The sequence below is a fragment of the Zonotrichia leucophrys genome, chromosome 2, assembly GCF_028769735.1.
Source record: "Zonotrichia leucophrys gambelii isolate GWCS_2022_RI chromosome 2, RI_Zleu_2.0, whole genome shotgun sequence".
In the NCBI taxonomy this organism is placed as follows: Eukaryota; Metazoa; Chordata; class Aves; order Passeriformes; family Passerellidae; genus Zonotrichia; species Zonotrichia leucophrys.
In genome coordinates, this window is record NC_088171.1 from 149,438,837 (window position 1) to 149,462,599 (window position 23,763).

The window sequence follows — 23,763 nt, forward strand, 5'->3', positions numbered from 1 at the left end:
GTCATGGATTACTCTCCTGCACAGTCTGGTTTAAAGTTTTAAACAGTCTCTACTGTTTTCTCACTCCTGATTTCCCCTCCTGTGAAAGATTTAATTCCCTTTGCCTAAACACCTCCCTCCATATGCAGTTCCAGGGTGAGGCACTGAGGAAGGCAGCTCATCATTCCAGAATGTTCTGTGATGCCGTGGGGCAGCCTGCACATGGCAAGGAGGATGACACCAAGCCAGGAGCATTTGTTCTGGGAAAGGATAAAGAGGCAGGACAAAAGCAGATATCTGAGATTAACCCATTTGAGCTCTTAAGGGATGACTGAAAAAGTTATTTCTGAAGTGGAAGATGATGGGGAGTGATCAGATAATTCAAGAGCCAGGAATAATGGGTGGTAGATGGAGGTAGACTTTGAAGCTGTAATTGACACAGATAAGAACAGCACATTTTAAACATGCCAGAAAAAGCAGTTACAGTGTTCAAGTGCAATAGGAGGAGGCACAATGGACAGGTTTTATCTAAAAGAACAGAGAATTACTGTTCCATTATGTCAATTTTGTGGTAAGCACAACGCTAGACTTCCTGCAGCACTTTCATCTGACTCCAAGTGCACGTCTAATACAAGAGCCAGAGAATAACAAGAGCCCCTCAGAAAGGTCTTCAGTTCTTTCCTAAGCTCTCTCAGTTGTGTTCATGTTCATTTTAGACTGATATATATTCTGCTTCTTTTTTTCCAAGTTCATTTTGAATTTGGCAAGATTGAATACTGGCATTCTTTCTTCTCAAAGAGGGAGAGAAATTCATTTACCTGATGGAAGTAAATATAACAGAGGCTTTTATGCAGCAAAGAACTCCAAAGTAAATGGCACCTGAAGAGAAGCTGGATTAAAATACCAATGCAGAATTCTCTGATGTCTGCATCCAGCACTAATTGTTTTTCATGGCTGGTTTTCAAGGGTATTTTCATAACTAACAACAAATAAAGCAGAAAAAGGAAGAATTTCATCCATGGGAAAAGATTCCTGTTGGGCATTGTACACAGGTTGAGTGTGAAGAGAACTTTAGATACGGAAATATTTCTGATCTTGCCGAGTGTTTATGGGAGGAGGGGCTGATGACACTGGCTCTTTGTCAGCTTAATTGCACATCTCTGACCTTTGGCCATGTTTTAGCAATGACAAAAACCTATAAAGCAATAGTTAATATTCCAACAAAACAGGTGAGTAATATAGTCCAAAACCTAATCTGTAAGCATAATTTTATAAAGCTTTTCAAATTGCTTGCAATCTTATCTTTGTTATACTTTTCCTACCTTCCACTGAGGCATAATATGACTGTGTCAAACACAAAACATGTTACAGGCTTGACAAATCAGTAATCCTCAAACAGGAACTCTTCACAGACAGAGCCTGTGAACCATCAAAGAACCAAAGGAAAATCACTGCCTTTCCTCGGGGTTTGCCACAGAAGAGCAAGTGTTATTTAGGTCATATCTGTAGCCCACAAAATTTCATGGTTTTCTTTTCCCTAGGGAGCCCTGTGATGCTTAGGATGCACAAAGAGCTCATGCTACATAATTATCCAACATGATGCCTCGGGCAAATGACTTCTATCACACATCTCAATGTGTTTTTCAGTTCAGGACTTGGGCCTTTGACAAGCAGTGTTCCTGCATTTGTGATGCCACCATCTGGAGGTCTGGTAGCACACCCATCAATACCAAAATAAAATGAGGTTAACAGTGATCCTGCCCAAATTGTTTAAGACTGAACTATTTTTGATGCATGTTTCCAGATCTCTCTTGCTAACAAGGAATTGGAATGCACTGTTTGACAAGTAACTAGAATTTCTGAACCAGTGCCAAAGCACATGACTGTGAGCTGTGGAGTACACAGCACGTCTCAGGTAATCACAAACGTATTTTTCTGAGCTGTAATAAAGCTGGCAAATAGAAAACAGTTAAATGGGCCCAACTGGATTCCAGGAGAAGATTTCAAATCTTTCAGATGGTTTTCTTCCTATAAAGGCATTGAGCATTTCCTCAGGCATTTACTGCTGTAAGAAACAATCTCAGAAGAGGTGGTATGCACTGATATAAAAACCCAAGACAATGACAAAAATAAGCACAGCCTATGAAAAACTGGAATGAGCAAACTGAAAATGATGGAAACACTTCTGCCCAAGCACTTCTGAATATCAAAGGAAAAAAGGAGAGGACTGAACAGAGATAAACTACCCCTTATCTCATCCTCTTCTTTGAAGTTTATTGCATTAACTTCCAGCCATTCATGTAGTTATCTCCTGCCTTCAAGATCTGCCCCTTCCATTATCATGAGTTTCTTTTACATGCAAGGGTACAGACTGACCAAAGCTGTCTCAAATAATGAAGAGCTGCATTCAATTTTGCTCACAGGTATTATTTTCTAATGATGTTGGAATTATACTAACTCAAAGATTCTAGAGTTTAAATGAATTTTACCTTCTTGATGAGGAAAGAAAGGATGAAGAGACACCTTGAGCCATCATTGCATACAATGACTTTTCATTGTTTATCACTACCTTCACAAGGGAAAACAACTAAGAATCAATTAATCAGCTATTACAGAATTTAAATAGGTTTCAATAATTCTGGTCACAGTTGTCATCATCACATTAGAACCTGTCAGTGATTCATTCTGCTCAACATATCAAAAAGCCCCAAACAACAAAAAAACCCAAGCAGCTGTACTTCTTCATGAAATTTTCAAATATTTACTTGGAAAAAAAAGAGTAAGACTGCAGAAGCTGCCATTCTAATAGGAGAGGATTTTCATTCCTCCCCAGAGCCTTACAACTCACCCTCCTCCAGTGCTTCAATGAGTGCATCCCACAGACATCCACACTATTTCACCTGTGAATCATGTCAGATTGACAAGCCTGTAAGTGCCCAGTCATTCCATTTATTTGTCAAATACTTTTCTGCCAAGTTGGTTTATGTTCAGGTTTTCAAGTAATCTGGCCCTATCTTGAAGAGTTATCTAGATTGATTTAATATTAGCATTTAATATTAGCATTAGAAAGAAAGGTATTATGAGTTTATCTGTCTTTTCTTCAGGCTGAATAAGTGTTTGGCTGAGCACTTCTACCATCAGGTTGCAGACAAAAAATGCTTATTATTCCTTCCACAATTCAATGTGAAGTGGACAATGGGTTCTGCTTTGGCATCTGACTGGCTTCTGAAAGGACACATCATTTGGGCTTGTGCCTTTTCAAGAGTAAAATGGATTTTGTCCAAACATAATTGCTGGTGTTTTGAGTTCAAATGCTCTGTGCTCCACCACACCAACAGACAAAGAGAATGCTGCTGTAAAAGAGCAGTTCTTAAAGGCAAGACTGACCTTCAATCCCTCTGCAAGCATGGCTGCACCACTTTACAAAGCCTTGTCCATTCTCAAAATACATGAAAAACTGCTCTGTAAGATGAGGCAACTGATTTTGTCCAGAAATATGACATAAAATACATCACCTGCTTACACTCTTGGTTTCTCCTTCACTTTAAGCTGGTATAAACAAGTGCTTCCTCTAAGAGCACCATTCTGCTCTTCCTTCTCTTTGCCCCTTGTTCCTCACTCCCACTGCTTCCTGTGCAGCCACAGAGCAGCACAGCAGTGAACCAGACACTGTAACCGATCCAGGCTGAAAACGAAGCTGACAAAAACATGTCCAAGCAGCAAAAGGAATCCTTTCTAAAATCCTGTTGGCTGCAGGGATCCACACCACAGTAACAGGGAGGGAAGTGTCCCTTTAGGCAGCAATACCCAAAGCCAGGGTGAAATTGCAGCTTACAGAGGAAAGGAGCTGTTGGTGGGTCCCTGAGGCTACAAGGTCAAAAAGCAAACTCATCTGCCCAGCCCCAGACACCTGCTGAGCAGGAGGATCCTCAGGCAGGCTGGGAGAGCTCTCTTGTGTTCTCCTTGTACTGGCCAGATGCAAGGCAGAACAGCACTGGCTTGGCCAGCAGGCAGCTATTTTCTCCCTGGCAGTTCTGTGCCTCTGTTGCTAATAATTAGCTGCTGTTTATAGTAACAGAACTGGTGACAAGGGATGGGTTTTTGGCCCATGTCATTACTGAAGTGTTCAGTCACTGCACTAGGAAGAAAAACATCTAGAGCACATACCTGGAAGTTTTGGCCCAGCAGGATAAATGTGCTCAGCTGCCCTACTCGAAGTTCAGAGGAAGGGCTTTATCTTTCTGTGATCTGATGAAGTTGTTCCAGCATAAAAGTGTAGACAAACTCTGTGACTTTCTATACAGGTGAGTCATAAGGGCTTTGGTTCAAAAGGGCAGCAATTATAGGCAGGGAGTTGTTTCAACTCTCTTTAAGACTTCTGTCAGCTAAATGCAAACACTGACAGCTTTGTAGCTACTACTTGCTAAAAACAGAACTGTATTAACCCTGTCAGAGGGGGAAGACTACACTTGTTCAGGAATATTTTTTTAAAAAATCAATTATATTATGTATTACTTAACAACACTTCCATATATGAGCTGTGTTACCTCCAGATCCTGAAAGTCAGTCTCTCACTTTAAAACAGTCTTACATTACCCTGGACTGGCCTGTTGTGAATCACAAAACCCTGCCAAAGGAAAAAGGTTAAGGCTAACTGGGTGCAATAAAGAACCACATTTGACATGTCCTAACGTCTAGTTCATCATTTAGGTAATCAAAGGCATTGAAACACAACAGCATAAACCAGCTTCTTCCACAAGGACATCTTGCCCAAACAACCCTATGACTAATACAGACTGCAGGTCAGATTCTTAGCAAGTTCATCTTGAAAGCTGAGATTTGAAAAAAAAAAAGAAAGAGAAAAGAGCCACTGGAAACAGCACAGTGCTTTTGCATCATGACCTACTTTTGAAGCTACTACACAATTTAGGCCACAGAAGCAAGGTCTGGGCAGGGGTAAGTCATTCTGCAGCACGTTGTGAATTAAAACAATATGAAGCAATCCACCTCACACAGAGAAACAGCATTTTTCCCACTTCTTCCAACACAAACTTTTGTCTGCCTTCAGGACTCCTCACACTCTAAGTCAGTTGATGTCTCTTACAACCTTGCTGTTTAAGCCAAAACATGATGTTTCTAATACAAATTCATCTAAGAGAAGCAGATGATGCTGGCAGCTTTTCTACTCTTAACACTGAACATCTGACATCCTCTACTCCCCCAACAAATAAATATCCAAACCACAACCCAAAACATAAAAGGAATGGTGTGAACAGCTTGATTTTGGAAGGGTTAATGAAGACTTGTTGCACCCTTTCCTTGGTATGTATACAAAATTCCAGAAATTATTAAAGCCTGACAGGCTTACAAACTCCAGCCCTGCCTAAGTTAAATCTTCCATAGGGTTTCCTGCTTCCTTCTTTCCATAAAGCATGGCCTTGACTAGAACCCCCTTGGCTTTCTTGGGACCCTCTTTCCATCCCTCACAGCTTACACAGAAAATGACCAAGAGGAAGATTCTGGCTCCTGCTGGAAGAGGTGGTGCTGCAGTCACAGACGGCAATCTGGGCAGGACAAACTCCCCAGGTGGGAATTTTCCTGCCTGGACACATGAGGAGGAATAGAAAGCTCAAGAGGGAAGGTGGAGAGGTGAAGGTGCTTGTGACATCAAGGGAGAACAGCTTTGTAAGACAGCTCTATTTCATCATTATTTGTATTTTGGGGGCCAACATAATTTCTCCATTCATTACTGGGAAAAATAAGTAGGAAATCATGGGTCTTTATACAATTACTGAAACAATTCTGGGAAGCCATCTTTTTAAGAGGGATCCAGAATTTAATGTGAGACAGACTATTCAGTGGATTGGATATTATACTGCTCCCTAAAGGCACAGCCTGTTACTAATATTAGATCAGATTACATTGTTAAATCACGGCTGCTGCTGTTTTTAGTAGGAAATAGTTCATTTTGTTAAACTGGAGAGGTGGCATTATCTGATCAAACTTGTATTTTGATTTACTGATATGTAAAAAAGTCATATATACTCACATTATCCTCATGTTTATTAATACAGATACATGAAACAAGTAAACAGCTAAGGGAGTATGTGCACAAACAGCAGTGAGGAGCCTTCAGAGCTAATGGAAAACCTAACAGCTGAGACCAGGGCTGCTGGGAAGAAAACAAGCACTAAGGAGCAGTTTCACAGCACAGCAAACACATGGGCATGCCTGATTTGTGACGGCTGCATCTCCAGCTAGCAGGTTCTACACCCAAAATTAGGTAAAGGGCAAGACAGCAAGCACTAACAGCTTTCAAAACCAAAAGCTAACAACCAAGTCACCACAAAAGCACAGAACTCAAAACCTCATGGGGACAGAGATCACTCAGGCCAGTGTGCAAACATGGTGTTATGGGCTGACACTGCTGCAAGCCACTGAGAAAATTCACTGATTTGGTCAGATAAGCACAAACTTCACTCTGGCCTGAGCTAAAGCTATGGTGCAGCTTGGAATGTCCTATTAAAAGATCCTCAAGTTTTTAAACCATGTTGACCCCAAATGTTATCTCCCATCAGAATTAAACAGATTTGTTCCCTCTGTCTCTATGAAGTAGAACAACAGAGGAAAACAAAATCAAGGCTATCATCAGCAAACATCTTAATACATAACCAAGTGGATTAACTGCACCAATCCCACCTTCCTGCAGAAGGAAGGGCAATGTCTAACCCAGCAGGGCTGGTGGTGCCAGAATAATCCTACCAGGACATTGTTGCCAGTAGCATTTTTTTTGCAAGTTCTTTCATCAAGGCTGTCCTCCTGAAAGCAGTGGGGAAAATGCAATTCACCAGAGCAACCTTTGCTGATTTTCCAGAATAAGAAATACTTTCTATAATAGGTTGAGACTAGAGTTTAGCATGAATATTCATCCATTAAAAAAGTCAAGCCAGGACTGATTACTTAGGACTGTATCTGCAAAGTTAGATATCCCTTGCAGATGCTACTGTGAAAAGCACATTATTTCCACATACTGGCATTTAAACTAATCACATTCACTGCCTGAAAATTCACAGGCTGGTTTCTTCAGGCTGCAAATACTTAAGAAACCCAAATACTGACAGAATATGTATTAGACAATTACAGAAGCTATTCAATAGATCAAGACAAAAAAAGAGCACAGCATAGATCTTCATAAGCCGACTTCCTCTAGCATATCATTAATGTCTGCAAAGTCTAATTCATTGGAATTATCTTCAATTACCAGTCCCTAAACGCATTACCATCATTCAATCTCAGAAAACTCTGTTAAAGGAAGCTTTTGAAAACATCCCTAGAATTTTGTTCACCCTTCAAAAAAGAGGGAGAAGTCAGGTTTTGACCGGATTTTAGTAACTCTGAGGAAATAATTATTCCCTCAGAGAAAAACCAAAACAACTCAGAAGAGGGTTTCTCACATTTCAGATTCTCCAAAGGGTTTGTAAACAAGTGTATATAACTGGTTGTATCATCTTGCACGAAGTGCTCTCATTTTGCCGTGTTTGAGTGGACTCACAGATCAAAGGGGAACCTCATCACCGTGATTGCTTGGTACAGAAACCTGAATTTACAGCCCAACCTGCAGTCTGAGCCCACACCGACTCATCTCGATTGCTGCAAATTGTCTCCTGTCAGCACAAGGGAGAGATTCCTTCCCTTCCCCACGCAAGCTTTGCCGAGATTCGCTCCATCTGAGCCAAGGAAAATACTCTAACATCCCCTGATGAAGTATTAAATGGAACTCATCACTTCAGTACTGAAAGAAAGGAATAAAAGGTGTTTAGAGATAACATTTATTTCTTTCTTACTTCCTGGCACCAAAAGAATTCCACCTCCTCCTAAATCTGCTGCAAAGGGTGTGGTAAAGAGCTGCTTTCCACCCCTCTGGCCCCACACCTGCTGTGCACAACGTGGTGCTGACAGAGGAAACTGCAGGTTTAGGGTGCAGCGCCTTCGGCAAACATCTCCAGCGCCTCCCTTTCGCAGCACAAATAATTACAAACACACTCCATAAAAAGGATTGCTGGAGCACTTGAGCAGATCCCTGCTCCAGTTTCTGAGGCTGTCCCAAATACCAGTGTGACAGACGTGTTTATGTACACTGCCATGAAGTGGAGCTATTTGATTTCGTTTCTCAATTATTTAAATAAACATTTGAACTGACCTAGCAGTGATGCACAGCCTGTATATTTTAAGTAAGGTGTAAGATTACAAAACAAGACAAACAAAATTAATAATTCCCTCTTAACCCAAATAATTATTAAACCTTAAAATCAGAGAATTACTGTTTGGTCAATAATATGGAAAAACCAGCACTTTAAAGGGTTGCATCACCACACTGATTTCAGACCTTATTTACAGCATTTAGGATCAATACAGTAACAACTTCCACAACCAGTACTTTTAACAAAGAAGGGAACCCACACCACATAAGAGTTACACTGTAGGAGACAGAAACACAGGTAATAAACAGACGGTATTTAGGCCAAGTCACAAACCATCCATTTTAGTGCAAATAAAATGCTTTAGATAGCTGGTTTATAAGCAGCCCCATAGAAAGCTGATGGTCACATTTAAGAGCAGCTTGATCAGGACATTTTGATTTTGGACCATGAACAAATGCTATTTTAGAATGTGTTTTGCCAAGCTCTAACCCTGTTAGAACTGTCAGGATAAGATATTTACTGACATGTACACTAAAATAATAAGAGGTTACAAGTGCTTGGCAGTTGGACTTGATACATGAAGACCAGCTAGCAGGGCAATATTTAGAGGACACAAACCTCTTCCATTTGTGACTCTGGAGAACTATGAAATACTTGGCAAAGGCTTGCCAGAATTTGGCATTTTTACCTAATTTGGGAATGACTGTCAGCTGTTCTCCTCTTAGAGGATGCACAAGCTCCAGCCTCTGTGCCACTTCAACAGCAGACAGACAGACATCTGGACACTCTGGGGTGAGACCTGCAGCACTCCTGCAGCACAGAAGTGTTTGCACCCTGCTGTCACATCAGTGCCATCACTGTAGAGGTTCCTGCAGGTGGAAATATTTGAAAGCAAACCCAACAGCCAGTGTAGGCTTAGCCCTGTCACAGGCAGACAATTCAGTCATGCTCTGTCAGCCCCAACAACTTTTCCTGCAAAGCAGACAGCTGCCATGCTCCAAGGGAAACTCAACATATAACCCAAGGGACAAAGCTGCTCTGTGAGATGGAGGCAGATCTCATCCATGGGACTCCAAGCATCCTCATTTCATCCAGATCATGGGTCCTGCACCTCTCTAAGTCCCCACAGAGACAAGTTTCCAAGGCAGAGTGGTTAAGAGGAATCAATGGTTTCAGCAGCTGCTCTCTAACTATTTGTTACAAGGCAGCTGGGACTACCACAAGCAAGTTGTAAAGGCAGTAGAGATGCTAATGTACATTTAAATACCTTGAACATTGCTTGCCCTTGTGAGATATTATTCCCACCTCCTGCCAAACAAAACCAAAACCAACCCACCCAAAACAACAAGCAAATGCTGTTTGAAAGGCATCTAGCCTCCCAAAAGCATTTTGTTGGAGGTTACTATCAGATAACACAGATGGATTACCTAAAACATCCTCAGTGAATTAATCTTTCACATGCTAAAGCTGCTTTTCTTGAATATCCATAAGAACAAAAACATTGTTGCAATAGTGTCTACAGGACTAGGCAGGCTTCTTCTAGGAAGGGGAGATTTCTCTGCATTAAAAAGGTATTTCAAATCAACAAGTCATAGCCAATGTTAATTTAGCTGTAAGATTCAAAGTGATTGCACTTGAATCACTCTGCAGACACAAAGAACAGGGCAGTGAGAGGTTCAGCCTATACAAGCACGATTGATTGTTTAGAAAACAAAGCTAATCTAGTGGTTGTTTCTTTATGCAAGGCTAATTGCACACCAGCTGGAGTGCCTTTCCAGATCATTCTCAGAGGCAGAATGAATTTGTGGTCAGATAATATCACAGGTATTTCTCTAAGTAGGCAGAGCTGCTTTAATGTGTGCAGGCACTGAAAGCAGCATATGTGAAGAGCAAAACAATGAAGGAAACACCAGAACTGAAGTGCACAAAGTAGTTTGATACTGAAGTGTAACAGCTGAGCTGGCAGGTTATCCTACTAGACATCTAATATCCTCAGAAAGGGATGGGATCCTCTCTGCAAAGTGCACTCACAGAACAAGCAATCTCTTTTGCTCATTCTATTACCCTGGATAGATCCTGAAAGCTCAAGCCAAGGGGAAAATCCAAAGAAAGAAGTAGAAACCTGAACTGCCAACAAGATAAATTTGGCTTTGTGCCTTTATTGTTTAAAGAGACACCAAAATACACGTGCAGTTAGTGTAAGCTATCTTCAGAGGGAGGAATGTAAAAGTGACTCCACAGAGTGAGTGTAAATAACAGCTACAGCTTCAATTCAGGACTCAGTGTCTCCTAATAATTCTAAAAGGCACACCAGCTACAGCTTGGAGTGGGGGCTGATTTGAAGGATAAACAGGAACAGCAACATCTTGCTCAGATAAATGTTTAGAATTAGTCTAACAGGCACCAAACATTAAAGGACCTGAGCTCAGGGACTATTCACAGAACAGAGGAAGAGCTCACCAAGCTGGGCTGATCAGTGAATGCTGCCTTCAGTGCTCTGGGGCTGCCTGCTTGTGCATCTTACCAGACTGACAGGAGCATTCTCTGAACTTGAGTAACAGCATCTAGCAAGAGCATGGGCTTCATGAAGAGAGTTCAGTTAAATAGCTCTCATTCATAATCTGTCATCCACACACCTTTATTATTTGCTTAAAGTCTGTGCTTCCATCACTGACTTTTCCTCATCTTGCTCCACTCACATTCAGTCTGGATTCACCTCTGCTGCTCTGCTCAGATGGCAGAAGAAATACCAGAACAAGAGTTTTAGTCTCTACTCTTTTCTGTGGTTTAATCATATTTATGGTTTGGCAGCAGCTGTTGGGAACAGGCACACCAAGACAGGGACTCAGCTCTCAGAGCTTTCTGTTCTCTGATCCTGAAAGTATAATGGATGCAGAGTCTTCTCACTGCTCCTCTGGAAAGCTGAGCCTGACCCCACAGTATTCCAGATGTTACATTTCCAGATCTATCAACTCCTTGCAACTTATTATTCCAAGATTCCACTTGCAATAATATATTAAATTTCTCAATTTTCAAAACTGTCTTGATGTTTGTCTTCCAGGAGATTGCCCACAGCAGCATCCCAAGCAAGGAGTATCACTAATGGCAGAGGTCAGACAAAGGGTGATGGGAGCACACACACACCTGGCTGAAGCTGTTTGGTGTTTCTGACTAGATAAATTTCAACGGGATGTTCTCTTCATATGCTAAAAAGAAATCAAAGGCTTGCATCTATGGGAAGAAATGGGGGAGACCAGGAGGACAGCTGTCATATCTACAAGGGGGTGAGGTAAAGTTACAAAACTGAAGTCAGGTACTTGAATGAATACTGCACATATTACCTAATCTCAAAATTTCAAAGAGTTTTAAATCTTCAGACTATTTCTTTAAACAACTGCTCAACTTTTAACTGAACACTTTCTCCTATCAGTTTGTTCTGGTACAAGATAGTGGCTTGGCTGCCACCCCAGTTCCCATGAAGATAGTTAACACTTACAGATTCCTTTCTGTAACATCACAACCAGCTAAATCCATTTATCACACGTGGAATTGATAAGGGATACAACATTCATTACTGAATTATTTTGCTGTCTCATTGCCTACAAGGCATTTATAAGTAAGAGTTTGTTGAAATAAACAGACTTGTCATTCAGCTTCACCACCCCAAGTCCTCGAACAGCAGACAAAAAGTTGTTACCTTCACAGAGTGATACATATAGCCCTAAGTATTTGAAGTGCTACACCTGCTTGAAGTATACAGCTGTTAAGAGCAGGCAAACCAAAAATATAAAGTGAATGAGGCTTTGAGCAACTGGCAGTTATCCTGGTGACATTAACTTTGCCTGGAGTCTATAAAAGCCTTGTTTAAGCACTGTGGCATATTGGATAGATTGTTATAGGCCTCTGGTTCAAGGAAGAGATTTTAGAATTGATTCTAGACAAGTAGAATTGCCTGAATTGGGTCACTCAAGAAGTCTTCCAAGGAAATCCTACTCTGAAACACTTGAAGGCTTTAATAAATTAGCAATCACGTAAGATTTCACAAGTCTTAATAAGCAGTAGGATGTGCCATGCATTCCTGAATATATTCAGGCTCTGTCAAACTTTGATGAAACCATCACTGAAGTGGGTGGGACACTCAGACTTAGAGGACATTACAACAGCTCCCACAAATTTTGCTGTGAAGAGTAGCTGGAGTACTCCCAAGTAGCTGGAGTATTCCATAACAGTATTCCCAAGAAAGGTTTGGGTGTTGGTCCAGAAATATTATCATCCCATGCCCTGAGAGCAGGTTTACTGAACAGGGATCTCTCTGTAAGGATTCAAAAGCATAGTGTGAAATAAAACCAAAAACCTAACAAATATTTATTCAAACACTGCTTCCTGATAGTGGTTTAGAGAAAGGATTGCACATTTTTTAGGAAGACCTGTGGATTCCAGCAGAGAAGCACAACACAAGTCAGTACATCCTGTGGAAAGGAGATATTCTCACTTTTGTCCTAATGTCCTTTTAGAGGTGAGGATCACCTCATATGACAAATGATTCCTCATCAAGCACAACAACATTCAAGCCAAACACTTCAGTGAGCAAAGCATGCTGTACATCAAATTGAGCCAAGCAGAAAAAACTGAGAGGAAATAATCAAAAGGACAGGAACCAGAAGACATGACTACAAAGTCTGAAAGGCATGAGATTATTTCTAAACAAAGTCTTGACAGAAGGTTTCAAATGTAGAAGCTGTTGAAAGAACATCATGACCTGACCTCTCCATGAGGAAGGTAATGATTAGGCCAAGTTAGAGAATCAGAGAATATTTCCTAGATGCAATGGGTAACAGAAGTGCTATCATCCATCCCAGGGAGGACAACAGCAGGTTCACTCCTACCTTGCCCCATCCATGGATCAATTTCTCACGGCTCTACAAGCTGAGGCTGCTCCCTGCCACTCTTTCCTCCTCCTTGTGAGCACACAGAGCTTCCCATCTCCCAGAGCCCACAAATGCACAGACATTTGCATGTGCTGTGTGTAGGTGTGAGCCTTCAGCAGTAACACAGGAAGCTGAGGAAGAAAACTATTCATTTCTTGTAGCTTGTGAACAGGAAAGTACATCCAGTATTTGACTAACAAAATCTTAATGCAAGTTACTGGTCAGTTCAGAGGTATTTGACATTTTACACTTTAGTCACTTGTCAGAGTGAGGAAGCCCTTAGGGTGATAAATCTCATGCTTACTGAACCTTATTTTAATGAAATGCATGGCTTGCCCTTCTGGGCTGTATTTTATTTTGGCAGCTTTACTGAGAGCATTGTGCTTAGTCATTTTACTTTTTCAATTACAGGACCAGCACATGCAATGAACTAATGTTTTTATCATTTGAGTAATCACCTGACAGATTTTCAAGAGGAATAAGATTTGATTAAAGCCATCAGCACTTAACCATAATATATCCTTAACTGTTTTAGGTTTTAACAACCTAAATAGATTTGAAATAATTTAATGTTGCTTTGTACAGCAGTCAAGATTTAACAGATAAAACAGGGACACCACATCCTTGTTATCTCATTTAAGTGAAATCCATTTATCTTCCTGTTAAGTTTTTACTCTTCCAGTAACAAATTTCAAAGTTCAATGTATTGCCTCTATATAAAGACTTTTGCAAAACACATGGGCAGACTTTTGACCCATAGACTTCTTTGGAGAAGTACATATGATCATATAGTAAAACAGGCATAATTCAAAAGGTCACTTCCATATGGTTTTAAACCTTTCCTTTTAAGCCCAAAGATATTTAAATTTAAATTTCAATTCCACATTAAAACAGCCATGATGTGACACATTATTATCCTTAACTTGTATTCTGGTTGAAAAGCTGCAGTCAGTTTATGGGGTAGAGAGTTATGGGATAAAAATGTCTTAGTTTATCAGGAAAAAATAAAACCTGCAGGAAAAGAGTTCACATGGTGCCTGTAAAATTCTTCCTACTTATCTGTAGTAACGTGAACAGCAGTGTGCATAACTCAAACAAGTTTTTTGCTATGAAAGCTTTTTCATCTTCCTCTGAGGACTTTGTGTGCCCTTGCTCACCACTCATACATGAAGTCTGGAAAAACACAATGAATATAAAATGTGCAACTGAATTCTGTATTTTACCCAATGAAAGAATACTTGTCATGTTACAATGAGCATCAACCAGGCTTAAACCTTCACTGGCAAGAAGAGCAAAACTCAGCCTTCAAAACGTGGAACTGAAATTTACATAGACAAATTTCCCAGGTATGAAACGTGAATTCCTTCTGAAGAACAGAGTAATCAAAACAGACTCCAGTTTACTTTAGGACATGTGGGCTAAATCAGCCATCTGGGTAGGATCTTCAGAGGCTTGATCCCAGATTTCTCTGCTGAACAGCAAACAAACTGCACACATGTATGTGCCTTCTCATATGCTTTTTATTAAATACTCCCTACCATGAAGGGCAGGCTGGACAACCATTTGCTGAGATTAAACTACTTCAGAAGCACTGGCAGTTCAATGTTGCAGCCACAGCTGAATCCCAGCAGTCTGAGAGCAGTGACATCTGTCTGTCACTTTGGATACATCCTCCCCACATAGGCTGGGAGTGAAACCCCCCACCTACCTGATGAAAAAAGCTTCCCAGACTTTCAGGCTTTTGCTGCATGATCCACAGTTTAATTCTGCACCTAAACTATTAGTCTTAGAAGGGAGCGAAGATCTAACATGAAATTACCGGCCCAGATATAAACAACGCAGGATGTATTCACTGCTCATGTAAGCCTGCTGTATTTTCATTATTCCCTGCAAGGCTGGAAGGGTCACAGCATTATTACCATCCTAAGCCCTTTCAGATGCAAAAAGACAGACTTGTGTAGATTTAGTCTTAGCTGCTCACATCAAGCAACTTAGAGCTCCGGTTTGTCCTGTGAGGGCAACAAATTAATGAAGGAAAATTCTGGGCCCTTGCTTGCTTTATCAGATAGGATGGAGTAGAGAAGTTTCCAGCCTTGGCTTCCTGCTTTCCTCTCAGTCCAGTCCAATATTTTAAAAATTTCTCTGGTGAAAGCCAAGAATTGGCCAGTGTTCTTGTTTTTCTCATTCTTTGAAAAGATATGACTACTACCCAGACAATGAGAAAGGAAGTTATTTAAACCCTACATCAACAGTGAGCAAGAAAATGAAGTATTATAATGGCATGAGCATAACTGCATCAGGTGAGAATTAAAAATGGTTGGACAGTTATTAATGCAAAAATAAGGAGCCCAGTTTTATTTAATATTTTGACACAGGCAGGCTTCCACTAAGTCACAGGGAAATGCAATATTAATGAACTGAATGCTGCTACTGGAGATAAACCAAGTGTTGCTTTCATTTGCACAGTACTTTCACCCTGACCACATTCATTTAGATGCAAGGAGAGGACAGTGCATAGTGAAGGTGTTAGAAATACAGAGCTGAAGTATTCACATGCTCTTATGAGAAAATACACCTTTAGCATTAAACCTTGGAGAACCACTACCAACACCTCTTTATTTCAGACTATTTTTTTCACAGAGAAAGCAATTTTACTGTGAATGCCTGAAGCACAGAACTGCAGCAACTTTCTTATCCCATCTTCTAGGGTAAGATCTCCAAATCATTTGGACAGCACCAATTTCTGCATGTAAAGCTGAAATCTTATTCCCTACTTAAAGAATTTGTCTTTTGTAAGCTATGGGGTGTGTGTGTATATATAAATATATATATCTCCAGTCAATACAACAATTTCACATAGGGATTTAAAGCTTTCTCTGTCAGTGATGTTTGACCATGGGCCACTTAGAGCATGGCTTTGTCACTGGGTAGCCCCTAAAACTTCAAAGGTCAGAAAACACCATCAGGGACACATCAGTTACAAAGTTCCCAACAGACAGAATGAGGCTGTGATCCACAATCAGGGCAACTCAGCAGGTTCATTGAAGGACCCTGCAAGAGAGATACTCAGCAATACACAGACTCCTCACAGAGCCACCCAGACAGGGAGTCTGTTGACAAAGAGCTTCTCAAAGAGGCTGAAGCACAGGGAACAGTGTAGCCAGTATTGTAGCAGTGATAAATTCAGGCATTAATTACACCCAGTTATTCAGTAACCAGCCCTAACAAAGAACTGGAACTGATCTCCTAGAACGTGTTAATTTAGGAGCATAGTTAATGAGGAAGAGAAAACTGCTAAGTGCAGTTGAGGGAAATGCCATGCAGTGTTGGGCTGCTGGATGAGCTGGAAGTTTGTAGTCTGATGAATGTACATTTCATACTTTGCAGTAATTGAGCACTGGGGTTTTTTGGTTTTAGTGTATCTTTACCACAAACAGTCAGGGTGATGCAGTGAAATTGTTCATGGAACAGAGTCAAGTTTATACTGTACATCCCTGAGACTCATTAGGTTTTATATTGACAAAGTGATGTTACAGACATCTAGCCATGACCAGGCTAAGAATACCCTGGGACACAGTAGTGAGGCTTTATCTTAAGTCATCACACCAAGGCTATTACTTGTCCACAAATATATCCTGCTGTTCCTGACCAGTAAAAGACTTGCCAACAATGTAATACCAAACTCACCAGACACACAGGCATCTGATGTTAGCACAAAATTCACTGTATGGGAACCCAAACCCTTTTATACACAGCTTAACTGGGGGCTACCACACAATTGAACAGCCATGGCAGCGTCCAGGTCATATGCATACAAAGAAGATTAGAAATCCCACTAGTGCTATAGGGTCAGAGGCTTATTTTCAGCTGGCACCCTGAACTGTCACGCAAACTATCCCAGAGCAATCGTCTGGAAGGGGACACACCTTATCTGATTCAATTCCATTTCTTCAGTAGGCTGAAAGATCTGCTATGCAGCTGCATAATGAGAGTTTTGAACAGACTGTACCTGGAAGATGACAAACTGGAGAGGTGATTTGAAAACAAAGCAGCAGAAAAAGCTCCAGCTGTAAGAACACAAAGGGAACAGGTAACTGCCCATTCACTCATTTTCAGTTCATTGAAGGGAATTTGACTTTTAGGAAGGTGGAAGTGCTATGATGTTGGAAACAATTAGGGTACCTGTGCATTGAGAAGTGGGAGCCTTTTCCCTCTACACCAAAGTTAGAAGCAGAAGAAGAGCCAAGAAAAGAACAAGCCTACATCACAAGCTGATTCCTCCAGCTATGAATCAGACTGCAAACAGGACGTGCACTAGAAGGGCTGGTGTTAAAGCAAGCTGTGCATTTGTTTTGGGTTATTTTTTGAACTCTTGGGAGTTAGCTGGCCAGCCACACTACTCTAAGGAGCAATAGTTCAGACTGTCAGATCTCTCCTCTGGGAGTACCCAGAGCCAGACAGCTCAGGCCAGTGTACTTGCTCAGTGTACTTGCTCATGAAAGGGGAGGAGGATTTTTTACCCTGCCCCCACCTCCCCCCCCCAAAAAAAATCAAACAAAAAAATCAACACCCCCTCAAGTTACCTGGAGGCCCAGGTCCAGCATCAAGACTATTTAAGAGTTGACTCCTGTTTCTGTTATTTGTACCTCCATGTGATTGATAAGAAAGTTGTAGGTTAAACAGTGCTCACTGTTTGCTGTGTGTAAGTGATGATAGGAAATTAAGTGGCACAGAAATCTGACTGCTCTGCAGTCATCACTTGCTGGGTTAAGCCCCTGGTTTCTGGATGTGGTCCAGACAGATTGATCATATATTCAAGGGCAGAATGCAGAAGATAAGAGTGACATGCCGTTGTGCTTTTGTAAAAGAACACTGGGTTCGGCCCCCAGTTAGATCATTTATTTATCTGGCACTGAAGGGTGATAATGGCTTGTTTTCAAGTCTCCAAAATAAATGAACTACACTGCATGCAGAAGTAGTCCAGGCCAGCCAGCAGAGGATAGAAAATATGCAGGGTCAGCATAACACTGGTTTCAATTTCAGTTACAAAAACATTAGAGCTCTCATTTAAAACAAGATGAGGAAACTAGGTCCTCTTTCCACTCTGCTGAGAGAACCAACCTTCTCTCCCCAGAATACTGACAAAATCCACTTCAAACAGAGTTTAGCCAAACAATTCAGGGTAACACCTTTCTACTGCCATTTACACACTAGAATTTTCTTTAAAGTATCTTTTGCTTACTCTTAAGACCAAACCTTATCTCCTACCCTTTTGTGCCTTGCTACATGAGCAGCAGCTATTGACTGACAATTTCAGTCGTGCAAGGAAAGTCTCAGTCCCCTCCCAGAACAGCTCAGGCCACCAGATTAGTCAGCCTTCATGTAACACTGCAAAAGAGATTGAGTCAAGCCTGAAGTGTCAGGCAAGCCAGGTCTCCTAAAGCTAAAGTTTAATAGCCTTTATCCCCCATAAATGGGAGTCCTGGAAATCAAGTCTTCCCCATCTTTAACTGGGTCTTAGGTTTTGGTAGTGGTCCACATCGTAGAGACCAACTTCCCACCATCTACAGATTGAGATTCATGTTTTGAGCAGAACACATGCCAGCAAGAGCCAAACCAAGGTCAGGAGCAGCTCTTAAGCCAAACCCAATCATTATCCAACAAAAGCCTTGTGTCCTGCTGCTTGCCAGAGTCACTTGCCAAGAGCAAGTTTGATGAGGAAACCTGGCTGCTTGTCCCGAGTTGATACAAAGCCGTATGCCAGCTGCAGTCCAAATGACTGCACAGCACTTGTTGGAAGCACCAGCAAGAAGGGGCTTTAGTTAATAACCACCGTGTGCCAGTTAGGTCACAGCACAAACCACTCCATGGCTCAGACACTGCAGCTCTCTGAACCCATCACTGAGTGTCCAAAGCCCAGCTTTTAACCCAAGGCAAATTCACTCTTGGGCAACTCTATTGGAGGTCTAGATTTAATAGCAGGAAATCAGCTCTTTTTCATGTAAAGTGCCTTGTTTCACTTGGAGGAATATTATGCTTCCTTACCAGAGTAAAGAGTAATAATTTTGTTTAGAAGAGCAGCAATTACTCAGTGCTTGGATACAAGAGCCCCTCACAGTCCCAGAGGCAGGATATGATATCTGTTTACCAGTGGAAGCTTTGGGTAGTTTCTCTGGGCAGGGCTGTGACCCAACTGCAAGATGTGTGGGTAACTGATAAGCTGCTGACTGTAAAAGTCACCTGACAGCAGCAGCAGCTCACTGAGAGCACACAGCCCCTGGCTCACAACACCCCACAGCTAAACAGTGTCTGCTGCCATGCTTGGTTTCTGAGCTGCCCAGATCTCCTGTCTGAAAGGTGACCCTCAGGTTGAAACATCAGCTGTCAAGCTACACACACGGTGTCACTCATCCCGACAACATTCTGCTCCAACTCTGACAACTGGATTGTTTTCTGGTTTTACATGGAGCATTAAACACACAACACCCAGAAAGTTTATTGGACTTGATGCAGCCATTATGGGCAGGTGTAATGCTCTGCTTAGGAAAGTATTGTTTCACTCATGCCACGTTTAATGCTGGTACATTAAGCTAAGCAATGCTCTCTGCAGTCTGTAATCCCCAAGTCAATGGACTACTGCTGAATGCAAGTGCTCAGTAAGGCTGACACTAAGCTGAAGCACCATGAGCTCCAGCAGAACAGGTATCGGATCAGTTAAACCGTCTCTAAAGGAAACAACTGCACACAAGGCTGTTCTGTTGGCAGTTTTGGTGAATCTTATGCCTATAGCTGGAATAGCCTGGGATCTTACAAGTATTACAGATATAAAGGTCATGGGAGTGACCCTTGCAAAACTAAAACACAGCACAAACAGTTCTTCATATTACTCATTCCTCTGCAAGCTGTTAAAGCTTCCTCCTCCATCACGACAGCCTTGTCACTTGCACAGGGCTCTCCTGGCAGATCAGCTGGAAAGCTCCACTCCAACTCCACTGGCTTTGCCTCTGTTCAGCATGCTTTCACACTATTAAAAGTAGCCTATAGCATTGCAGTCACTTTGAAGGGCAAGTGAAGCTTGTTTTTATGTCAAACATGACACCAGCACACACACACTGTTGCTCAACAGACACTGCTTGATCATTTGATGAAATTATTTTAGGATGGCTTATGTTGTTAGAGGGGCAGAGGAGTTACAGACCACAAGTAAAGCTCAAAAGCAGCTGCCAGCTCCAGCTTCTTGTGATGGGCAGTGTGAAGGATTTCACTGGTTTTGCCCAATATGCAAGCAGCAGTGCCCACACACTGCCAGTGGAACTGGCTTTCTACTCTAGGAATTGCTGCTGGAAGCCATAAGGTGCTCAAATAAATGGTGCATCACAAGCAGAGTTTACAGACTAGACAAGATCAAATGCTCCTGTGTAAAGGAACTGTTTACAGCTTAAATCAGTGTCTGCTGAAAGTCCTGAAGTGTTACAGGCAGTTGTGTTCACAACTGCAGGCATCACCTGGAAGGTCATTCCAGCCATCATCTTCACACCCAGGGATTCATGACCCCTAAAGCTTCAACTTCTTTTCTAAGCTGGCAACATATTTTGACTGCATGAAAAGTTTTTCAAATGTTAGATGCAGCTTCACTGGTGAATTACTCTGCAGATACCATCCAATGGTAATTTTCTCCTTGCTTTTATAAATGATCCATTTAAGTTTATACAGGGATAGAGGCAGAGTCCATGCATTCCTGCCTCAGCACACAAGCAGAGTAACATTATATTACCAACTCTTAACTTTCTATCTGCCAGAGAATCCAGGACTGGAGTGAGTTTAAAGGTAATTAACCTTGGAGGTCACAGCCCTGTGAGACAGGTCCAGCTTCAGCCTGCTCTCTCAGAGCCTGGATTTCCACCTGCAGGAATCAAGGCAGTTACTTCAGAAAGCTCCTCAAACAGGCTCAACACTTGCTTCAGTGTGAAAACTTAAGGTCACATGCACTTAGCCATACAAGCATGTGCATTGTTTCAGTCACAGTTACACCACGCTTCACTGGAAGCCACAAAAATATTCCACTTGTGCCTCCCCACTGAAAAGGGAAATGAACAAAGTTGGACTTTTTGAGTTTTGCTGTAACACAACACAGAAGGAGCAGCAGGTTCACCAGCTGTCAGTCAGTGCTCCTGCCACCCTCATGACTAATAAGGACACCTCCAGCAGAAAACAACCTCCCAAGGCAGCACAATACAACTGTACTTAAAACAGACTGATTTCTTTAGGCATATTTCAGCTTGGAGGGAGAGGATTGCCCTCGTTGCAGGCAGTCCCACAGCATCCAAGCAAGATCAAATCAGCAGCTCCTGCTCATTCCTTTCCCAGCAACACTCCCAGGGAGCAGCAGCTCCTGCAGGAGTTAACCCACAGCTACACAGGAGGGTTTATCTGTAGAACCACACGTTTTCCTTTTGCTGGAGATGCCTCAGTCATACATAATTGAACACAAGAACTGCTATCATTTACTTGCTCAGAGAGGCACAAGCCAAGCCATGTAAAGCAGCCTCTGACACTCCAAATAGCAAACTAAAATAGAAGTTGTTCCACTGATCCCACCCATTAGATCATGGAAATTGTTATTTTGTCATGAAAACTCCCTCAAGTATCCAATTTAATCTCATTAATAGAGGAATGAAGCTCTCACTTCCAAGACAGCAGCTGCCACTACCTTTGACATAAACAGGAACTCACAGATGGTTTTGGATGCATCAGAGACTACTGGAGGCATCTTTAGGAGTTTAAGGTAGTGTCAGCTTTTCAAACTTACAGTAAAAAGCACTTTTGTAAGCATTTATAGCCAAAGTGTCAAATAAATAGTTTAATCTCTTGTCTGAAACCTCTTCCCTTATTTAGGAAAGGAAAAATTAGGCATGTTGAACATTTCATCAATCCAGTATAATCACTAAACAAACCAAGCAAGGAAGACCTTATCTTTCACAGTACTGGTAGGAGGGAAGAAGTCACACAAGCAGTGCAACCACATCAGCAACCCCCCTCTGCCAGATATTTACAAAAAAGCCTGACCTGGGGAGGGAAGCAAAAAGCATTCACCAGCTCACTCTTTGAGCTCAAGCACCTGCTCAAGCCATATTTCATTAAATATTTCAGTAGCACTGTCTGATCACACAGTGGAACATGACACAGCTCTCACTGGAGCAGTTTTTGCAGAGCACAGAGGACACATGCTGTAACAGTGCAATTCCTTCCCACGGATCCTCCTCATGATGCAGTTATTTGGCTGTGTCTGTACCTAGTGCTGCCTCTCCTTGTAGATCCAATTCTTGTAACATCTCTTTTCCTGAAGGAGAAAACATCACCTCTGTCTAACATTCAATATCCTGTAATATCTCTCCTATGCTTTTCCATTTGTAAGTCCCTGAATTAGCCAGGCTGCAGAAACATTGATTCACTCACCGCACCCAGTGCCAAGTCAGAGCCTCGGCAGAATCTTTGCCTCCCCTCTATACCTAGAGAATACTGAAGGCAAAGCACTCCAACAGAAAACTGCCCCATGGAGAGAGTATTTTTCAAGGTCAAGCAGAGTTTCTGCACCTGCTAAAGGTGCTAAATTGAGGCAAATTACGAGTTGTAGATCACTAATAACATGAACCTAAGGAAAACTGCTGCAGTCAGGGAGTTTTAAGAGCAAAGTTGGAAGTAATTTCTCTCCCCAGTACCCTCCCACCATCATATCAGGCAAGGAGAGACTCAATTGTTTTGTGACAAAGCTTTGAGATCAGGTGACAGATTAAGTGTGGAATTATTCAAATGGCAGACTACTGAAGTTTAATAGTCTGAAAAGGCACACTAATTTCCATCTTTGGTCCCTTTGTCAAGTCCTCTTCCAGCACAGTCTCCACCCAACACAACCCTAAAGGAGCACTTAACAAATTCTGATGAGAAAGAGGCGGCTCAGACACCCCAAACAGGTCTCTCCAACATCACCTTACTCATTCCTTCATTCATTCCTCATCCCTTCCCAACACCTCCTTTGATCCGATTTCTCACCACAGCATTTCCAATTCCCACCTCTTCAGCCTAACATGTCCCTCACCCCCAAGATCCTCATTGTCTTCCCATCTTCATGATTTCACACACTCACACCCCAAAGGTCCTCAACCCTCTCACCTTTCCAGTCCCATAACTCCTTGACCGAAAAAGCTTTCCAGCCCCTAACCTCAAATCTTTCTCATCTTCACTAGCCCCTCATCTCCCTCACCTCAAACCTTTCCTCACCTTCACTAGCCCCTCACATTCCTCACCCCAAACCCTTCCTCACCTTCACCAGCCCTTCATATTCCTCACCCCAAATCCTTCACCTTCACCAGCCCCTCACCTCAAACCCTTCCTCATCTCCACCAGCCCCTCACCTCTCACCTCAAACCCTTCCCCACCTTCACCAGCCCTCACCTCCCTCACTCTCACGACCTTCTCACCCCAAGCCCCTCACCTTCACCAGCCCTTCATATTCCTCACCCCAAGCCCTTCCTCACATTCACCAGCCCCTCAGCTCCCTCACCCGAAACCCTTCCTCGCCTTCCAGCCCCTCAGCCCCGCCACCCCACAGCTCCTCAGCCGCCCCTCGCTCCAGACACCCCTCACAGCTCAAGCTC

General features: G+C 42.1%; 1 protein-coding gene across 3 annotated transcripts in view; it reads right to left on the minus strand.

Moving 5' to 3' along the window:
- The window catches only part of SLC45A4 (solute carrier family 45 member 4), an 84,997-nt gene that overhangs the window by 38,460 nt on the left and 22,774 nt on the right, over window positions 1–23,763 (minus strand). The gene's annotated exons all lie outside the window — the stretch shown is intronic.